Here is a 23,711-nt window from a genome sequence, read left to right as displayed (position 1 = left end):
AGAATTGATGCACCTCTGAAGTGACCTTGGGAAAATCAAGTTTTCTCCTAGCTTGGTTGGCCAAATGACTTGCTTGATGAGTCAAATGATAAGTATACACAAATATATTTCCAATGCGATATCAAGAGCTCAATTTGGGGTTGAGGAAAACCTTAAAAAGTTGACTGCAACAGCACTCTACCTCTAGGCAACCTCATTTTGCACATTTTGACCAATCTTGGGAGATTTGACTTTTGATAGGGAAAATAAACTCCAAATTGAAAAATTAAAGCTGGCTTGGAAATTAGACTCAATAAGATTACCAACGAGCTATTGTGCACCCAATTTGGACATCGGGAAGGCCCTCAAAACTGGTCTGCAAAAATGCACTATGCATAGAAATGTTTAACACATAATTTTCTGCCCTATGCGCCGTGCCACGTGGCGCTCACTTTTGCTAGAGGTCTCCAAATCACAAAAACTTAGCATTTTTGGAATTTTCATGCAAAATTACACTTTCCTACCTATGGCCAAGAAATTTGGGCAGGTTTTGAGACCTCAAAAAGGTCAAAAACACTCAAAAAATGACTTCACTGCCCCTATTTTGACACACAAGAAACAGTGTTGGGAGAATGGACTTTTGGGGGGGAAAATGGAGGCCAAATTGAAAAATTCTACTTGGGTTGGAAAGTAGACAGACAAACCTTTCCAGAAAGCACACCTGGAGCTCATTTGGACATTGGGAAGGACTCCAAAGCTAGGTCCAAACAGGCGCTACGCATAGAGAATTAGGCGCAACGCATAGAGGAAAATTGCCAGTTTGACCAAGTTTTGCTCTGTTTTTCACCCAGCTTCGCCTAGTTTGACTTTTTCACTTTCCTAATGGAAAATTTATGATAAAACTTGATGAAAATTGATGGATTATTATGTAAATATGTTGGATTTTCACTTGTAGAGGTAGATTCATCAGTTTAGAGGTTGTTTGAAATTGAATGAATCAGTTCCCTTGTTTTTAGAGGCATGCTGTTATCTTGCCTAGTTTCTAGTTCTCAGTTTAGAATCAAATGGATCAGCTCCTAAACATGTGTGCGCAACCCCTAGAGGCAAGGATGAGCTATGTTTGTCTATGTTGTGTTGTTTTTCAGTCATTAGCATGGTTGGACTCTTGAGAAAACCTTAAGCTTCATTGTACATTAATTTTTAGTATTTTGGCTAAGGAATTGAGACCAGGATTGCAACACTCTTTGGGATTCATGTGGCAATTTTTCTTGGTACAATGCTTCTCCTTGTGATTGTGAATTTGTTTATGTGATTTCATTATCTATCTTATGTCTTCTGAACTAAACAAACAAGGGTGTAAGTAGAATTTATTGAAAGTGCAATGCTCTACTTGAAGTTTGCTTTAGGTGTTCGATGTTTTCAGCTATTTGGGGAGGATTCATGATTGTTCTTGCCCTCTTCAACACCTCACTTGTCTTTTCCTTCCATCTCACTAAGATTTAAGTGCCAAAATGATTGTCTACCTTCCCTGTCGAGATCTCTGCAGAACTGAGCCTCAATCCCCACACCCCAAAATGTGTCTTTCCCTCTTAGCCAACAAATTATCATTTTATCAAATCAAACTCCCTTGCACATATACCTAGCCTAAGATCAGAAGATATTTCAATCATCTCAAGCCCTCATCGATCATTATTTGCTGAGATTGACCCGGAGAGAGCCCTCTCCTGACTTGGTAGGGCTAGCTACCATGCTGAGCGTGGTTTGATGTTGGCCTTGGATCCTACCTTTTCAGCCTGAGGTAAATCTAGGCTCTAACAATAACTAGATAACTTTTTTAACCATTCTTTATATAGTAACCTATTTTAATGGCTTGAATGATTACTTAGTTCATGTTCAACTTTTTACACTTAAATACCAACTAAGTGTTTAGACTATTAGGATTGCATTATTTCATTAGTTTCATAATTGCATTTTATGTCTTAGTTACTTGAGTCTAAAGCCCATCCATCCATTAGGCAATTGGGCCAACATATTAGAGGTGGTTGATATACCAAATAGAGATAACATTGGGCTAACTCCCTTAGTTTGGTGCGTGAAATTTATTTGTGTCAACATAACCTAGAGAAGTTCTCATCTCATATGTAGAAAGTACAATATATGTGGTATAATATGGATAAGAAAATTTTATATGTAGATCTAGTTAAGGTAGTGATTAATCATCAGCGTGTCTCGAAAACACTCGGATAGCTTTGAAACTTATTGGGCCTTGCCATCTTCTACCATAATTTCATGTTTGGTTTCTCTGACATTATTTTTCGCGAAAGAAATGTGACTAATTGAACAACTAAGTCAGTCTAGTTTTATTTGAACCATGGCATTATAAGGAGCATTTTAGGGATTAAATAATTACCTTTGTTTGACACTAGTTCTCGTTTCCTTTACCTACACAACCCATTTAAAATTGAAACGTACAACTTATATTATGTCACAAATGCAATCCTCATTTAATGTGGACATCTATTAAACTATCATAGTGAGACACTCTTTTATGTAATTCATACATCACCTATGACATGGAGTTTTTCTACATTATATAGGCTTGTCAATAGTATGAGCATTATATTATGGGAAATGAAATGATTGTTTGTCACAATGAACATAGGCCTTTGCAATTTATGTCAACTTAGAGGAAGTTGTAGAGTGATCACCATAAAATGTGTTCCATGTACGTTCAATAACTTCACTTAAATATCAAATATGAAAAAGGTCATCAATCGAGTTATAGACATTAGAATGCCCCCAACATTATGCCAATGATCCACAATTCCCTTCGAAATTAGAACTTAGTGTGCCACTAACATCATGGAAATGTTATTAACTTCACTACTCTTTATCAAATAAAACATAAGTGTCATAGTTTTATCTCCAAGATGGAAATTTGTGCCATTTGGATCATTTCTATGTTCCTTCAAGTAAGCATTAGAAGGTGGTTTGGGAGATGCACTATAGTTTACTCGTATGAAACCTTTTGGGAGAAGACAATTATAATCTTTCAAAATTATGTATATTGGCTAAATCTTTGACATGATATTAACAAATATATAAGGCCGTCTACTTCATGTGCCATCACCAAACGAACAATTAAAAAGCAGGTATCCATACCATTTTAGGTCTATGATAAAGTGTGGTTGCATTTACATTATGAGCAACATACATACCTTCACCATCACACATTTTGGTGTTTTTTTCACCAAAAGAACACTTGCCAATTTTTATTTTTATTTTGCATCACGCATCCATTTTTCCCATGCACAAAATAATATATATATTCCTCATGAAAAAAGTGGTGTATCACTATCCTTGAAAATTACTAAACTTAATTACAAAAATACATAATTCAAATAGAAAATGTTGACAAAAGCACAGTGGCCAAATCTTATATACTATCAACATTATAGTAAACTTTCATAACCCAAACAACCTCTTCTTATTATCCTTCTTCTTATAAAGATTGTTACAAATATCCATATGGTGTGTCTGATAGGGCATGAAGTGTATTTTAAATGTACTTTTGTTTGGTTAAGAGCTCGTTTTCCTTATGTTAATGGCCCAAGACCAAAAACATGGCACCCATGAAAACCAACCCTACCTACCCCTTACAAACCAACTAATAAATGGAGTTGTCTATAATGCGACTTTTTGGAGATTCCAGTGATGGAATCCGGCGGAAGAAATTGAGGTTAAATCTTGATTTGTTGCAGTTAAAATGGTTTTTTAACTGCATATTTGGATTCAGCACCCTCCAAAACCCCTGGGAGGCTTTCATTGTGCAGAAACTAGCTATCAAACTTGCGATTCCAATAAATTCCTGCCAGATTTCCACTGGAAAAACCCGCCATAAAAACTTTTAAAAAATCGCGTTATAGACATCTGCGTAATAAATCCATGAATTATCATATAATATAATATAATATAAACCGTCCAGTCAACTTGCATTCTACTCCACGCTAATTTGTACATCATCATATTATCGATATTCATGGGCAATAGAAAAATAACTTGCGCATTACTCCAACATAACTTCAAGTACAACATCATATTATTGATATTCATGGGCATTAGCCAGTTACCTATTGACTAACGATACTAAACATGAGGCCATTACCATTTTGACGTGCTTATTCTTATGATGATGTTGACTCATGAAGGCATAAGCCAGTTCGCATTGGACTCGTTTATTGTGATAATGATGTTGACGTGTGAAAGTACTGATCTCTATTAATTCTTAAATCTTAGATATTGATTTATCTTGTATAGTTTGTTTGTAAATCCTCATTACATGTATAGATATCGATTTTAATTTTTCATATTTATATATGTATTATATTGTTTATGTTTTATTTTAATATAAAATAAAATAAAATTTTATTTAGTAATGTCTATTTTCATATGGAAAAAAATTATTATTTAGCTATACAATGTTTAATATAAATAAAAAGAGGAGTATCACAATACAATAAAGAAGATGGACTATTATTTCAAATGGGCTATTATTTCTTTGAATTATAAACTTAAAGTCAAGAAATATATATTATTGAATAAATGGATTTATAAGTAATTTAATTTTACATTATATTGTATATAGTAAAATCAAATAAAATATAAGTGTGTTAAGGGTATATTTTTGTCCATTATGTTTAGTGTGAGGTTTTTATGATATAAGTCATTCATAATTTGGTTTTTAGGGTAAGTGTTTGTTTCAATAATTTCTAATTTTTAATTTTAACTTTGGATAATATTAGATATTTTTATTTTTATTCTTTGAAATTAAACATGTAGAAAAATATGATAGAGAAGAAGATTTGATTACATCTTTAGGAAGATTGAGAAACTAGAGAGATATGTCAACAACTAAATCACTAAGTCCAATTTCAAATTAAGCTCTAGAAATTTTCTTCTTTGAATTCCATAAAGCCCTTAACTATTTTTTTTCTCTGGGTCTTAAATTAGTGCCAACTAAATAATAATATCTATGGTAAATTGATCCCATTCTTGAATTTCCATATATAATTTCCATTTTGACTCTTCAAGCCAAGGATGCTAACAAATATCAGAGGACACCATCATTTGTCACACCTTCACAATCCCATGCTTGTAATTTTTAATATTTTGTTGAACCTTGAATAATTCACATATAACACGTGCATCAGCTCTATTGTCACGTCATTACTTGCTAGGAGAGAAGGGGATTCCAAACTTAATTTCTTTCAATAACCATAATTTTAACATTCTATTGAAACTTGAAATAAACCCCCACCAAATTCATTTTATAGTCACATATGCATTTTCCTAAGCTCACATCAATGTGGTAGAGATTGGGAGTGAAGAAAAAGAAGCATTTGTAATCTCAAAACCAAATGAAATGTAGAGTCAAACATTATACTTGCAGGGAAATTATTAAGGAATTTAGACTTCTGTGATCCATAACATTGTTTAGAAAATCTTCGGCAAAATCACATAATCAATCTTTTAAATTCACGATGGAAAAAGAAGATAATGGTTGTCTTCCGTTCTTAGATGTTCTCATCTCTAAGAAGGAGGATGGTTCCTTTTCTCATCAGGTGTTTAGAAAGAAGACGCATACTGAGCAATACTTGCATGCGTCGTCGCATCATTTCCCCGCTCAGAAGTTAGGAGCCCTTAGCACGCTTGCCACACATGTTGTAAGAATTTCGGATGAGGAGAGCCTGGAAGCGGAGAAAGCTCATCTCCTTGATGTCTTTGAGAAGAATGGTTATAATAGGCGCCTTGGTCAAAAAGCCTTCCTCAAGGCCAAGAAGGAGCCTTCAATCCGAAAGGTTCCCAAAGACCATGTCTTGGGTGTGAACCTTCCTTACATCCAAGGGACTACAGATAGGATTGCGAGGGTTCTGAGGAGATACGATGTGCCCGCAACATTTAGACCCCTCCGCACTATCCGTAGCTCCCTTAGGTCTGTGAAAGACCCTATTGACCCTAAGGACATGAAAGGCGTCTATGTCATTCCCTGTTCCTGTGGGACCCCTTATATTGGTGAGACTGGTCGCTCTATCAATCAACGGATCAGTGAGCATTCGTCTGACTTAAGACATGGTAGGACCAAGTCCTCAGCCCTGGCTGAGCATGCGGGGAAGACTATGCATCATGTTTGTATAGAAGATGCTCAAGTCATTGCTAAAGTTGCGCAGTTTCACCATCGTAAATTTAGAGAGGCCCTGGAGATTGAGAAAAGGCCGAGCAATCTTAATAGGGATGATGGTTGGAAGATTAGCAGTTGCTGGGTCCCAGCATTGTCTTCCTAGCCTCCACCCTTCCCTCTTTGTTCCTTCTTAGGGTTTCTGTCTTCTCTCTCCTCAAGTTCTAGTTTTGGCGGGTTGCCTTATTAATCTGGAGTGCTTGAGGTTTTAGTTTGTTAGTATTAACCTTATTCCAAGGGGTATTTTAAATTAGATTAGATTGTTTCATTGATTTTTACTTTTAACTGATTTCCTTATATTGAATTAATAAAGGCCTTCCTTTTCTAAACCTTATAAGTGATAAGATTAATAACTAATAACATAATTAATTCCAATAAGAACTTTAGTAAATTATTATTGATAAATTATTGAATATAATTAATGATAAGAGGTAATCCAATTTTACCTAATGACCCTTAAGGTTAAATGATAAACAAGAAGTTATTAGAAAAGTATATGGTATACCAATAATATTAGGTTAATGAATATACTATTATTAATAAACATGTATGTTAATTATGGCATTTACCTTAGGTAAACTACATTCTAGGAATATTAATTTAACTAGAATACTATTTATTGTTTTTTAATATTATTAGAACTATAAATTATTAAGAAAATATAGATTAGTGGTTAGTACTTATTAATTTAATTTTGAATGGGCCTTTACAATTAAAAAATTTTAAATTAAAATGATTTTTGGTTTAAACTTTTACCTATTATAACTTGATTCTAAAAACAATAGTAATTTATTACCATTTATTTAGAGTTAAATAATTTGGGAATATTAATATAATTTATTAATGACCATTATAGGTAGTTTACCATTATGAATTTACCATAATTTATTAACTATTATATCTTTACCATTGGATCCTTAGGTATAAACGATTTTTAAATACACAATTACCATTGTAACTAAATTCTAAAGATTAATAGTATTTTAATACTATTTATTTGGAATTAATTAATTGAAGAATAATAATAAATATAGATTTTTAATAAATATAATGACCATTATATTTAAACATTATATTTATTATATTCAATTAACTAATAATAGTAGGTTTCGGTTAATAATGAAATTATTAGTTTGACTAAGTTAAAATTAGCCGTTGCAATATAACCGTTGGGATCTCTGCATACTCTATTTAATCAAGCTTAGCCAGATCAGTCCTTCAACTTGTCCTGACGATGAACCACACTGGTTGGTTCGAAACGCGTCGACAAAAGATTGATTATGTGATTTTGCCGAAGATTTTCTAAACAATTATACTTGCAATTAAACTAAATATCGATGAATGCAAGAATTGAGAATTTGGGAAGCTTAAAATCCATACATTTTCCACTCAATAACTTCTAAGAAGACACTTAGCTTCACTTCCATTATTAACTTAGCTTGAGAAGATATAAAATCCACACATTTTCCACTCAATAACTTCTAAGAAGACACTTACCTTCACTTCCATTATTAACTTAGCTTGAGAAGATAGAAGGGAAGGGAATGAAAAATGTAGTCTCTCGTTTATTTTAATATTTTGTTCTGTAATACCCATTTTGATATTATCTAGATTATTGAATTCTTGACTATGATCTCACAAAATTGACTACTATTACATGATTGACAAGTTGTGCAAGGAAGGTGTTTGGAGGTGTTGATAATTAAAGAAGGAACCAAATTGTTGATGTTGAATCACCAATTACTAACGCTTTTCTCACCTCTAGCACCTTGAACCATTGCAATTCTTATATGCTACAATTATCTTTTCCTTTTTTAGAAGAGATAATGAGGATCTCTTTAGTAAATATGATCATAAATTTACTTTTATATTAACATTTAGTTTATTTATAGTTTTATTAACTAATAAGATAACATTCTAATTAATATAACTTAATATCAAATATGCAATTTTAGTGGGCTTAATGGTTAAGAGCATGTGTTTCCTTATAAGAGGTCATATCTTCAAAACTAGAGGGGGCTAGAGTATGTATGCCTTTATAGACTTAGTAGTCAAATCAGTTTGCTAAAAATACTAATTTTATTACTCAAAAAGTCTCATACACCAATTTGATGTTTAACTTATTAAATAGTAATTAGATGATGATAATAATAATAATAGTATTATAGATTTAAATATAATAATACAAACCCCTTAATAATATATATAATATTATTATCATTCCCTATATATATATATATAATTGTTAATTAATAATTATTATTTTTAAAACCATTAATCTATTGTCTATTAAAATAAATGATTTAAATAAATTTAATAGAAATATACTCATTTTACTTAATTAGTTAAATTTCATATTAAATTATTAAATCAATAATAAAGGTTTTTATCATAATTCACACTTTTACACACATTTTCTATTTTTTAATGTGTTAATTTCTATTTTGTAATCTGTTAATTTATGAAAATGAGATATATGTTAATTTATAAAAGTTAGAACTAAATAAAATTATTTATTTAGAAATTATTTAATTTTAAAAATAATATAATTAATTATAATATTTTTTTTTTATAATTAAAATTTAGTAAAATAATTCAATAAGATAATATACATTTTAATAAATAATAATGCAATTTCCACATCATCATACAATTAAGATAATATTTATCTATACTCTTTTATATTTTTATCATTTTAGTATGGATGGAGAATGATTATAATTAATAACTAGAACGTTTAAATAAAAAAATTATACATATATTAAAATAATATTTCTTATTATAATTATATATATTATTGTTATTATTATTTATTAAAAAAAATTAAATTTAATATATGATATAATATAAATAAATAAATAAAACTTTTTAATTAAAATTTTTATAAAATAATTAAAATAAACTAATCAATATATAGATAAATAATGGAAACATTAATACATATTAGTAAACATACTTTTATGGCGATTTATATTATTTGAAGTATCATTAAGGTTTTTTTAATAAAACATCTTTATTAAAATATTATTACCATTATTTTTAATTTATTATCACTGCACATACCTTTATATAATGATTTATTTTCTTTGAAGTATCATTGAGTTGTTAGAATTAAACGTCCTTGTATTATTATTATTTTTTATTTAATATGTTTTATAAAATTTATTGTTCGTTTAATTAAATATAACACATTTTATAAGGATTTAACCGATATGTTAAATTTAAATTTAAATTTAAAACTGTAATTAAAAATAATTTATAAAAATAGAATGATTATAATTAATAACTAGAATGTTTAAATAAAAAATTTATACATATATTAAAATAATATTTCTTATTATATATATATATATATATATATAATTGTTATTATTATTTATTAAAAAAATTAAATTTAATATATGATATAATATAAATAAATAAATAAAACTTTTTAATTAAAATTTTTATAAAAATAATTAAAATAAACTAATCAATATATATAGATAAATAATGGAAACATTAATACATATTAGTGAACATACTTTTATGGTGATTTATATTATTTGAAGTATCATTAAGGTTTTTTAATAAAACATCTTTATTAAAATATTATTATCATTATTTTAAATTTATTATCACTGCACATATCTTTATATAAAGATTTATTTTCTTTGAAGTATCATTGAGTTTTTAGAATTAAACGTCCTTATTAATGTTGTATTATTATTATTTTTTATTTAATATGTTTTATAAAATTTATTGTTCTCTTAATTAAATATAACACATTTTTATAAGGATTTAACTGATATGTTAAATTTAAATTTAAATTAAAAATTGTAATTAAAAATAATTTATAAAAATACAAGTTTATTTCTATAAATTGTTTTTAATTGGGTTTATTTAGGGTGATTGAGAAGAATGATTATTTTAGATTTTTATTTTAAGTAACATGGTTTGGGAGGAATATTTTATGTATGTCAATCTTTTTTCAATAATTGTGATTAGTGTGCATTTTTTCCTAATTGCTCATTTCAGAGAGAGGGAGGATTGTAGTCAATTGAGTTTATCTAAAGTGATTGGGAGTAATGATTGTTAATATTAAATACTATTTGGAGCTCATGATTGTGCTCACCAAAGCCTTAGTCCAAATAACTTGGTTTTCCTATTTTGATAGAGGGTTGAGATTTATCTAAAAAATAATTATACCATTTTTACTTTTCAATTTAATTAAAATGAATATTAAGTTCACAAATGTCATTGAACTCTTATTTTTATTATTACTTTACAATGTTTTTTTATTACATTATATATATATGTGTGTGTGTGTGTGTGTGTGTGTGTGTGTGTGTGTGTGTTTATTTTTGTGTGTGTGTGTGTGTGTGTTTATTTTTGTGTGTGTGTGTGTGTGTGTTTTTTCCTTTCTATGTAATACTATTCTATTGATAAAAAACAAAATAAAAATACAAGAGGCACTGGCCTCAGTGGTGTTGAACATAGTTTGTCAAAAAATATCACAAACCAAAACGTGACTGCCCCATTGAGGGGGAAACCAGTCCGTGAGACCAGAAGAAAAGATCCATGCAGGGGTCACAAGTTTTAACATCAAAAAACCCGCACAATGGACCTAGAATCAGACCAGAAGAAACGTTTTCAAAACAAAACATAGCAAAAAAACCTCAGGCAACAACATATGAAACCTCTAGCTAACGGTAAGGCAACACCTAGCAACCCAGTCGTTAGTCAAGATGGACCCCCTGGAGGTCGTCTGTAGCAGGTTCTTCCACAATTCGACACACATACTTGTACCACTCCTCCTCCTCTGCTGACGTGCTGCACAAAATTCCACGAACTGGTTGAGTGCCAGCAGAGCTGCCCTCTGCTGCATGCTTGCCAGACGTGTCACCCCGGACGTTACCCGTTGCCTTCTTGTCTCCTGCTCTGCTATCGGTGGCATGCTGGCTGCCAACTAGCTCCTCGCCATGCGGAGTGGCAGAGCTCTCAACCATCTGCTGCTTCCCTGGATCTCGGGCATTCCTGTTCCTCTGAGTGGCCCTCTGCTGCTCCCCGCTGTTTCCTGGCTGGGCTTCCTGCGGGTCAATTTCCTCAGTGAAGGTTATGGTAACAGTGGCGGTGATGACGGCCGGGGTAGAGAACTGTGGAAGCGAAATTGAGTCGTATGAGGAGCAGGGTGAGGGGGAAAGGGAAAATTGGCAATATGGACAGCTGCATTTGTTTTGCAGTCACCCTGGAGCTAAGATTGCCCTCTACCACTGTGCGTGTCTAGGTATCAGCGGGAGAAGGTGCCACGGGAATGAGTACTTGCTGGAGAAGAGGAGGGAGAAGCGAATTCAGGGTTGGGTGTAGTGGAAGGATGAATGCTTCCGCCACGATTGCCCCCTCTTTTGCTACGCATGTGGTGCCAAATGTGCGCCATGACTGAGTTAATCTCAGAGCTAACACTTGGGGAAGCAGAGGAATTACTGGGACTGGAATGGCTGTTCAGAGGGAAAACAAAGGGGTTCGGAGCTTGATTCAACTTATAGTGGGTCGTTTGGGAAAAATGATACCCATTTCCCACATCCATGCAGCTGAGCAACCAACATCGTCTACCAGTGACGGTACGAGAGTTTGGCTCCGCAACCTGAGGTGGGCAAGAGCTGTTAATCAAGGGAGGGAGGAATGAATTATGGTCTGTGGAGGCCATATCCTTATGCTCGTTACAAATTTCTCGACTTGAGCACCATATTAATGGTGCCTGCAAGTCGCCATGAATTTGCCTGAATCTAGCCTAGGAGGGGACGCGGGCGGCCATGTGGCCAAGCCTCCCGCCGTCCTTCCATCTAATCACAATTAATTGCATTATGATCACCTACATCCGGGTTGTGTTTAAATATTAATATTAATAATAAATTATTTTATTTTATTTTATGATTGCTTAGTGTAATGTAGTTTGGAGCAGATTTTACTTTAATACAGCTATCTCTCTCGCAATGTCTACATATTTCCCTCAATGTAATATCTATCATATTATATTAATGAAAATTATATAAAATAAGTTGTAAAGTAAGAGTAATGATTATATAATTTGTCTAATTTAATAATCAATTTACAATAAAAATGTTATTAATATAAATAATTAATAATAATTATGTAAAAAAAATTGACCTAATTATTAAATTTATTATAATCTACATTTATGAAATATATATTAGTTAGTTTCTAAAAATTAAAACTATTTTTGATAAATTCTTTCGGATTAATCACATTATGAGTTTTTTGTCAACCTTTCCAACTATCTAATGTGGTTCACCATCACGACAAAAGTGAAAAAATCAGTGAGTCAAAATGTTTAAATAGCAAATGCCAAAATTAACCATTAAAAAATAGTTATTATGAATTAACTATTAAAAAAATATAATTGAATAACCATATTACATCAGAATTAAAACTATCTTAAAAAATCCATAATCTCCCTCACAATCCTAATAATAATATTATTAATAAATAAATAAATAATTTAATTAAAAAACACTACATTTATATTAATAAGTATAAACCAGTACAATAAAACTTTCTTCTATCCATAAATCTCACACCATCTTAATAATAATAAGTGAATAAAACTTTCTACTATCCATCCACCTCACACAGTCAACACCATCCTAATAATAACATTCATTGGTGAATAATATATATGCGCCAGAAATCTTCTGGCTAGAACTTTAATTTGCAATTGAACGAAATCTTGTGATTGAAACTCTTCGACGCGTTTAATGCTGGTAATTGACGAAAAGTTTGGAGATGCTTCACACCACTTTTTTTTCGTGTTGCAGAGATGACTTCATATTCAAAATGACTATATATATATATATATATTTTGATATGTAGGAATAAAGTAGTGTTGAGACAAAAATGACCCGTTGCGTCTCTTTCAGCGGTTGTTGTTTTCAAGGCCATGCCGCCATGTTGCCTGCAGTGCAGGTGTAAGAGGCAGGATAGGCCTAGCCCAAGAAGGCCTACATGATCGAGTCACCACTCACATGTCATCTCACGTTATGACAATAGGTTTCTTAAACAACTAAATTGCGGTTTCGTGAGGGGGGATTACTTTGGGGATTGCAACGACGAGACTGGATCTCTTGACCTCGGGTCCACGATAGATATCTGGTGTGAATCTTCTCAAAATAGAATATGTGACTTTACGGAAGATACGCATGACACCACGATCTTTTAAATTTCGAAATCTCTACAGCGATTCTTTCGGTGAGCCAACAGCGCAGGCAAGCTTCTTTCCCTATCAACCTTGCACACGTCCCTGCACAAGTAATTATACTGCCCCACTGGCCCCCCCCTGTCGCCGTAATTTTCATCATGCTGTAACACTGCAGTCTCTGTGCAGTGGTACACCCCTGGGCTTCTGAATTATTTCAAAATATTTAATGCGAGGAGAGGGGAAACAGGGGAAACCTGCTTAGCCAGGCCTGGGGTGGGGGCTTTGGCAGGTTTTTCCAGGCTGTACCCCTTTTGCTCATCGATATCTGTAATTGTGTAGTTGATAGAATAGACAAGTCTAGATTCTCTGGATGAATCCTCCCGTCTCCAATACTAACCCTACAGATCCCTGCAAGAGCAAACCCACCCTTGTCGTTATTGCTAAAACATCGTAGTCTCTTCAGCTGGGTGTCCTTTTTTCACCAGCCTGTATTCAAAACCCGTACTGCAGTTCTTTTTCGCATCACGTGTGTACGTCTTCGTTTCGTGAGGCTTTGAGATTCTAAATACCCACGAAGTCAAATTTTGCTGCACTTCGGTGGTTCTATAAATTCGTTGCTTGCTGTAGAATCCTGAGCACCGACTGCCATGGATGGATGAGCTAGGTATTCCCATTGCATCCTGTGTGTAAGGAAGGGGCCATTCAATTTTCTGAAGTTCTTTGTCCGGTGGAACAGCTGAAGCTGCCAGCATGATCTGGAAACTGGTTTTCGAAATTTAATCCACCAGATCCTGTTGGCAGCTTCAGCTTCTCCCTCTTGGGCATGCCCTACTTCAACCATGTGGTACCCATTGCTTTCAATCAGGTATAGTTCAATGTTTAAATCTGGGTTTTTGATTTATTGATTTTTATTTTTTTAATATATTATGATTCATTGATTTTAATGGCGTCCACTAGATTGAACAATCTAGAATATCAAAAATATAACAACCCTAACTCATCTTCCTATTTCTTTAAAACTTTCGAAATCAAATCTTCTGCTGATTTTTATATGTTGCATCATATATCCCACATGCATTACATTGACTTTTAACACTATAAATACTAACGCTTACGCTATCGGATCTTCGCCTGATTTTCATATGCTTGCTTCATATATCCCACATTCATTACATTCACTTTTAGCACTATAAATACATAACGCTTACGATATCGGATCTTCTGCTGATTTTCATATGCTTGCTTCATATATCCCACACGCATTACATTTACTTTCTACACTATAAATACATAACGCTTTACTATATCGGATCTTCGCTTCTCCTGATTTTCATATGCATTGCGTTTACTTTTAACACTATCAATACACAGCACTTACATTCTCATAGATTTTCATATGCTTTCATCATATATTGCGCATACATTGTGTGAAGTACATAATAGATGTCGCTTTTAAATTTAATATAACAGTATGATGTGCATGATACATATAACGTCTGCATTTATTATAACAGATTTTGTTTTGAGATTCACAAAGTACTGACTGGATGAGGCCATTCAACAGAATCTCAGATTTTGTTATCGGATTAACACACTTTGTTTCGAACTCAAAAGTTCATTGCCTTTTGTAAGTGTATTATTCTGAATTATGGCAATAGATTATATATCTTTATATCATTCAGTAATTTATAATGAATGTGATGAAGCTTCTAATGTATATGTGGGCCTATGTGGTGGAAATTTTCTAGTCAGATTTTTTTAACAAATATATAATACGTTTGGGCTTTATTCAGTGGGATTGGGATTTGTTTATGTAATACTTTATATCAAGTTATGGTCAATATTATATTAAACTATAGCTTTTAAACTATTATTAATTATTACCAATAATATATCGACCCATTAACTGCTGAACTGCACCTCATAATATAACTAAGTATGTGTAGTTTAGCTTTTTACATGATTATAGATTTTGATGATAGTTTTATTTGATAAACAAATTGGTTTTGTCGCCTAAATTTTAACGCAAGTTGTTATAAGATACTATTGTAATCGTTTTTGGTTTAAAAGCCACATTGTATTTATATTTATTTATTATAATTTAGATTTAGATTTGTGTGTATTATTATGTAATATTTTATATCAGTATAGATCTATTTTAAATACAGATCTGATATGAGCAGAGAGATTAATTTTTTGTGTGTATTATTATGTAAAATTTATATAAGTATAGATCCATCTTAAATACAGATTTAACATGAGCTAAGAGAGACCTAATTCCTTTAAGTATAGAGTTACTCATCATACTGGATTGTAAAATAAACCTCTAAACTTAACTAGAATGAAATATTTTTTTAGAACAAAAAAATGCATGTGTACAATGGATCCAATATGTGTCAAACAGGTTAGAGGTTCCGTTCGAAAGCCTGGGATGATGGCAGGTACGTGGGATTCGTGAATACTGTGCTTTAAATGATGGCTCCCTAGAAACGCACAGACTAATACTTATAATGGACGATTTCTTCAACACGACAGCTCTATTTTGGATTCATCCAAAAATCACGCTAAAGTAGAAAAGTAAGTATCGGGGTGTATTTTTGGGTTTATTTGGCAATGGTTGGGAGATGCAGTAACAGACAACCTTTCATAAAAATCCAGAAAACGCATCTGTGTACACTAAAATGTTTCTAGATGATGGAAAAAAAGGATGAAAGATTTGTATTTTCATGATGCGATGGTACAGAGGAAATGTTAGGGATGTGCCCTTTTCTTTTGATGCAATACTCGAAGATGAGGCAATCTTGCATTAATTTCATTCAGAGATTAATTTTGAAAAAATATGTGATAGATTTTGGAATATTTCGAAATTATGATAGATAAGATCGGAATTGTTGAATTAGCACTTGTTTATTAGAGTTTTGTAATATTTCAAATTTCAAAATTTTATTAGATTTTTGAAACATTTCAAAATTTAAGGATTTTAAGATATTTCAAAATTTACGTTTAAGAATGAGGTTATATCATTAGCTGGTTATTTTAGGTGGAGTGGTTTTCCTTGATTAAGGGTAATGAGTCCAGTCTGCTTTCAATTAGCAGCCAAAAATGGTTGTCTTTACTGTTGGTTTGACAAATTATGATAAGTTTTCCTACATGTAAAGAAGAATAATGAGACTATTGTACTCTGATTTTATTAATTCTAAAAAATTAATTTGAAAAGTTAGTAAGTGAAATTGTTTATTATATTTTTGAAATATTTCCAAATTTACAATAAAGATAAAAATAGTATCTCTAACCTAAAAAATAAAAATGGCAAGATTTTCTGTAAATGAGAAGTATTTAATATAAATATATGTAAATTAGGTTAAAATCAAATGAATATTTCTAGTTCCAACTTGGAATTTAATATAAATATATCTAAATTAAGTCAAAATCAAATAGAAAATTTCTAGTTCCACCTTAGAATTTAATATAAATATATCTAAATTAGGTTAAAATCAAATGAAAATTTCTAATTTGAGATAAGAATGAATGGAAAGAATGGATATGGTGTATTGTTGACTTAGCACTTGTTTATCAGATTTTTGAAATATTTCAAAGTTTAAATGTTTTAACACATTTCAAAATTTACAATCAAATATTGATAGCTAATGTTTAAGAATAAGGTTATATTACTAGTTGGTTATTTCTGGTGGCTTGGTTTTCCTTGATTAAGGGTAATGAGTCAGTGTTCTTTCAGTTAGTAGCCAGAAATGGTTGTCTTTACTGTTAGTTTGTCAACTAAGTTATGATAGATTTTCCCACCTGTAAAAAAGAATAATGAGACTATTATACTCTGGTTTTATTAATTTTAAAATATTATTTTGAAAATTTAGTGAAACTGTAAAATTAACCGTTGTTTATTATATTTTTAAAATATTTCAAAATTTACTAGAGATAAAAATAGTATCTCTAACCTAATAAATAAGAATGGCAAAATTTTCTATACCTTATATGTAAATTAGGTTAAAATCAAATGAAAATTTCTAATTCCAGCTTAGAATTTAATATAAATATATCTCAATTAGGTTAAAATCAAATGAAAATTTCTACTTCCAGCTTAGTATGAATGGAAATAATGGTCTTTTTCTTTTCAACTTTGGCTTTTAATATTTGAATGCAAGCCGAAGCCGAAGCTGTATATTGAAGCATTTCAGGGATTATTTTTGAAGAATCCCGACTGAGGATTTGACCGCCTTTCGTCGAGGAGATCCCTATATTTGACATGTATTTGAATATATGTCTACGTTTGATAGGTCAAAATCAGATTATTTATTTTTTAAAACGGGTATGTTATATAGGTTTTACATTATAGATGTAGGCCTATTAGGTCAAAATCAGATGAAAAATGTATGAAAACCGATACTTAATGTATAGGTTTTCAATATAGATCTATGTCTGTCATGTCAAAATTATACGAAAGTTTTGAAAAAAAGGTACCAGATTTTTCTTTTCTGCGTTAAACGTGAAATGATCGCCTGCATTTTATTTTAATCGCGCACATTTAAATGAATGTGAACTCTTTGAAAAAGACTGGTAAGTTATATATAGCTTTAAAGGTGAGCTGATGCATGTCTATACGATTGTGAACTTGGGCACGAGACTAGTACTGCTGTGTGCATGTACAAAGTTTAGTCTTTCATTTATTTCTAGTACAATTTATATTGAGGATTTATATATATAAATAAGCAGTTGTCTATAACGTGATTTTTTTAAAGTTTTTTAGGTCGGTTTTTTTGGTCGAAATCCAGGAATTTATTGGAATCGCAAGTTTGATAGCTAGTTTATGCACAATGAAAGAGTCCCAGGGGTTTTCAGGGTGCTGAATCCAAATATGCAGTTAAAAAACCATTTTAACTGCAACAAATCAAGATTTAACCTCAATTTCTTTCGCCGGATTCCGTCACCAGAATCTCCAAAAAATCCTATTATAGACAACTCCTATAAATAATTATAGTTAATCGGTAGAAAATTTTCACTTTAGAATTTTTGATTTAGGGTTTTAATCAATTTTAGATTCGATTATTTATTTATATTAAAATGAGCCTTGCTGCTGGTGTAAATATTTCATTTTTTATATTTTAAATTTATATTTTTTTATGTGGAATATTCTTTTTAATATTTATTTTTTTATTTTAAAGATATATTTTATATTCAATTTTAAAATTATAATTAAATTAGATATTAATTAGTCTATAAAATTATTAGAATTTAAAAAAAGACATTGTTAAAAATATAAAGAAATATGCACAAATTCTAATTTTTTATAAATATAAATAAATAATCTTTTACACATTATTTATTCTCAACTATTTAATTTATGACTAATAACACTCATATTATATAATATTTTGCAATTATTTAAATATAATTAAAATAAAATATCATATTTTAAAATTGTAATATTTATTTGATAAGTTTTAAAATAATATATTATATAAATATTATAAATAAAATAAATTATTATATTTTAAAATTATAATATATATTTTATAAGTTCTAAAATAATATATTATATTATTTTAAAAATTCTATTATAATTTTGATAATATTATATATTAAACCATTGTCAGACAAATTATTTCTATACTTATAACATATTACTTAATCAGATGAGATATCATACATATTAATTATATATTATATTTTTTTAGTATTTATAAAATAATTAAAAGTAATTAATATTTTAATATTAATTTTTATTTATAATATTGAAATAATTAATTAAAATAAATATTAAATAAATTTATTAGATTATTAGTAAAATTTATTTTGAAAATAATAATTAATTTTTTTTTTTAATTTTTGTTATGTTACATTTTTTAATAAGACATATGAATATAGGATACAATAATACAAATACATATAAACACTAGGTAATTAATTTATGGATTTTAATAATTATATTTAATATAAATTATTAAATATATTATTTTTATATAAATTAGATAAAGTTTTGTATTATTAAATCAAATAATAATAGTTGAATTGTTAAAGGAACTAGACTTGTAACACACATTCATTGGTTTTATATAAAATAGAAAGTATGATGCTAAGACGGTTAGAGCATTTAAGTAGTGGGGAAGTCTACCTAATTAGGCTCATTATTTGTTATATCCTCAGGTTGAGAGTTCTACATAAGACAATTTCTTTGCTAGGAGAGAACAAAATACGACAATTTCTTTGCTATGAGGGATAGCTTAGTGTTCAATGTATTGAGTTAAAATTGCACTTCATAAATATAGAGAAGGATCTCTTCCCATGCTTCACACTTCCACTAAAAATTTTCCCATTATAGTCTTCATTTGTCATTATAATTTTATGGTCTTAAGTTATCAAGAGTGCTTGGATTGTGGATTACTTGTGTCAAGTATAAATTTCCTACCTCCTATAAACTATTGGGTTTTGTCCATTTCCCTAAGAATTGATTGTGCAATATTATCTCAATAAATTGTTGTTGGCCCCTAATTCCCAATTGTGCTCTTGATCAGGTTGATATCTCCTACCTTCATGGACATTCCATGAAAAGAACCATTAACTCTTAAATGATGACCATGAGAGGAAGAACGTGAAAAAGTGAAGCAATGCTAAAAAGATGAGAATAGAAGGGGTAGAAGGTGATAGGAGAAACATCCCTCCACACTAAAGAAATAAAGGATGTCAAAAAATAGAAGAGGAACAATTTGAGAAGTGTGTAGGGGAAGATTTTAAGGGCTCATGGGAGAAAAAATACTAGACATATGAGATATGGAGAAGTGAACCACTCAAAGAAATTGCTAGCAAATACAAAATTAAAGGAGGATACCCAAACCAGGAAAGACATTGAAAGGAAAGAAGAGCTAGCTTGGTGTAAAAAGACTCACTAGTGAAAAAAAGAATTTATGAAATCAATAGCCTCCTTCATTACTAAGGATTTGCATCAAAGTATAGAAGTGCAATTTTGCATGCATGAAGGTTAGAAATGCAATTAAGCATGTGACAAGAGAGAAACATCCATAAATCCTATACTAAGTTGTAAGCACTAAGTTATAAGTAACCCCACTTTTGCATGATTTTCATTAACATCATTGTACCTTACCAGTTGTGAATAGGTTAACTATGAAGAGTTATCTTGATCATGAAGTTGTTAATGGAAGATACCTACTATGAAAATTATTAGATTTAATAGTTATGTTTATATAAATAATAAAATACTTAAAATAATTATATTCAAATCAAATATTTTAATAAAATCATATAAATGATCATAATAACTATATTTTAAAAAAACAAGTCAATTGACTATTCATAAAAAATAACATTTTAATTTAAAAATACTAAATCCTCATTATTTCATCAAAACATTTTAAAAATGCATCAAAAATAAAAATAAATATAGAAGGGAACATTTAAATATATATATAAGAATATGGCATGTATCCATTAGAGAACAATTCTAGTTGAAAAGAGTATTTAAATGCATATTACTTTATACAATTATTTTTTAAATTATTTTAAATAAATACTTGAAAGGAATTTTTGAAAAATGTATTAAGAGAAAATTTAACAATTATTTGAAAAATATACTAAGGATACATTATTTTATCTATTAAAAATGATGTCAATTTTAATTGAATTTATTTATTTATTTAATATATAGATTATTCCATGCAACTTTTAGAACATTTAAGAAACATATCAAGGGCATATTCAGTGAAGAATATTTGAAAAATATCCATCTGCTCATGACAAAGGTAAGGACAGTTTTAGTTAGAAAGAATAGTTTGATACACACTATCCCATGCAATCACCTTTCCACGGCTAATACCAGGGTTAGAAACTTACTATAAGAACAAATATAGAAAAAAAAAAAAAAAAAAAAAAAAAAAACATTTGAAAAGTATTTCAATTTAACATGTAAGGCTAAGGTAAGAGTAAAAAAGGAAAAAATGAAAAAAATAAAATTGAAAATAATCTCAATCACACATTTTAAGATATACAAATCTATAAGATAACATTTCACTCTTTAAGATTCCATTGACTTTTTTAACTCCATTAACTTTCTAAAATATTAAGTTGAAAAGTAAAAATTCATTTTAAATCATAAACAAAAACAAATAAAGAAATAAAATTTACATTTCACATCTTAAAAATAATAATAAACATATAAATTAAACTATTTTGCATGTTATTATTTTTCTCTCCTTTATGATAAATATTTTGTAAGTACATTTACAAGATAGCTATTAATAGAACTATAATCAATATCAAAATGTACAAGATAGCTATTAATAGAACTATAATCAATATCATCATTTTGATGGTCGATTGCATTTTAGTATAAGATTAATTATCATAATAAATCTTTTTAGAGTTTGTTAATTATAATCCATCATTATGAATCAATGTTGATGATCATCAATACACATGTTGTAGCGTAATTAGAGGGAATAACATAGGATAGCTAGGGATGATAATAATACATAAGTGGCTATGTAGTGTGAACAAAATAATTATAAGAATGATTGCTACAAGATTCCACCTATTAAAAGGTTCATCCATTAAAAAGTTTCCACCTATTAAAAAGTTCATCCATTAAAAAGTTCCTAGGATGTTAAATAGAATTATATAAAGAAGGTGAATCAATGTAATGAGATGCAATGCTAAATATATTGTAATTTTAGAGAATTCCTTTTGGATTGACTTCTTTTATCAAAGAATAACTAATGGTGTTACCCCACTTGGTTTTTTTCCACATTTTTTTGTTAGCTCTATAGAATGAATTGGCTTTCTCTTCCATTTGAAAATTTATAATTAATTTCTAAATAATTCAAATATATACTAAATAAAAGTAAAATAATTAAATATTTATAATTTATCAAATCCTTGAAATATTTCAAAATATGCCAGGGAGATAAACACGACTTAATTTAAGAAAATATAATATATAAAAATCTTGTGTACAACAAAAAAAATAATATAACCCTAAAAAATATTCAATAAATATATAAATTAATATAACCCTAAGAAATAAATATATATATATATATATATATATAAGATGAAAATCTGTATTTTCAGCTTAGAATGGAAAAAAAGGCATGTTATCTGGATTTCTTTGTTTGTTTAAATTTGGCTTTAAATATTTGAATGCAAGCCGATGCTTTATATTGAAGCTGTCAATACACTCTTTTTGGAAATCCCCACTTAGGATTTGACAGCCTTTAGTCGAGAAGTTTCATATATGTAGATTGAGAAATATTTGAATAATATATGTACGTTTGTTAGGTCAAAAGCACATGATTTTTTTTTAAAACGTGTACGTTATATAGGTTTTTCAATATACATGTACGCCTATTAGGTCAAAAACAGATGAAAAATGTATGAAAACCGGTACGTTATATGTAAGTTTTTCAATATAGATCGATGTCTATCGGGTCAAAAATTACCGCCGAGCTTATCTCGATTGCAGATTGTTCAAGCTGGTTGACGTGGCCAGCAGGTCCCATCCGTCTCCGTTACCAATTCCGTTAATACCGTCAATATTCCGACACTCCACAACTCCGCTGATTTCCCGCACTTCTGACAGCTGACTCCCATGAGCGAATACAGGTGGGGGATAAGACATAAATTAAATTCATTCAATGTTACCTCCGCATCAAAGGATTTCAAAATTCAAATGCTTTCCCGCTTGGGATTTTAAATTGAAAACTTGAGCGCTGAATTTCTGCTGCAGGGTGTTGAATAGGTAATAGATGCTTCTTTGCTTCATTTTGAGCCTCTCCAGCACCGGCGTAAGCACTGTCCCTCACTGTAACAACATCCAAGGTAACTCCATGATGGACATAAGCAAGAGGCTCCTTATAGCCAGATCTCTTCTCCATCTGAAGGTTGGAGCTCTTTCTCGAGTAGGGGGCGTGGATATGATTTGAGATCAAATGTTGGCATTCTGGTTATGTAAGCTCCTTTCACAACGCCACTAAAATCCCATCTAATAATATATTATGATTTCAACACTTTTAAATTAAAGTTTATATTGGGAATAAAATACTAATTTACTTGATTATGTTCTCTTTTAATTGAGGTTGCAAACTTTGCAGGCTAGGATACCAGCAACGTTGAAAGCAGAAAGTACGATTTATATTGGGAATAAAATACTAATTTACTTGATTATGTTCTCTTTTAATTGATGTTACAAACTTGGCAGGATACAAGCATCGTTGAAAGCAGAAAGTATGATTAATTTGGAGAACCATAACAAGTTGATACGGTTATTAGTCTTTGCCT

At 30.2% G+C, this 23,711-nt stretch overlaps 1 long non-coding RNA gene across 1 annotated transcript; it reads left to right on the top strand.

Moving 5' to 3' along the window:
• Positions 1–14,068: 14,068 nt before the first annotated feature.
• On the top strand, positions 14,069–23,317 carry LOC149143480 (uncharacterized). Its single transcript, XR_016265007.1, has 3 exons — positions 14,069–14,274; positions 22,897–23,036; positions 23,161–23,317. It is a non-coding gene; the product is annotated as an uncharacterized LOC149143480 (long non-coding RNA).
• Positions 23,318–23,711: the final 394 nt, after the last annotated feature.

The sequence above is a fragment of the Pinus tabuliformis genome, chromosome X, assembly GCF_031772625.1.
Source record: "Pinus tabuliformis cultivar Carrire ecotype Pingquan chromosome X, CPIR1, whole genome shotgun sequence".
Classification (NCBI taxonomy): domain Eukaryota; kingdom Viridiplantae; phylum Streptophyta; class Pinopsida; order Pinales; family Pinaceae; genus Pinus; species Pinus tabuliformis.
Note: the sequence above shows the minus strand (reverse complement) of the source record. Positions and strands in the feature narration are given on the sequence as shown.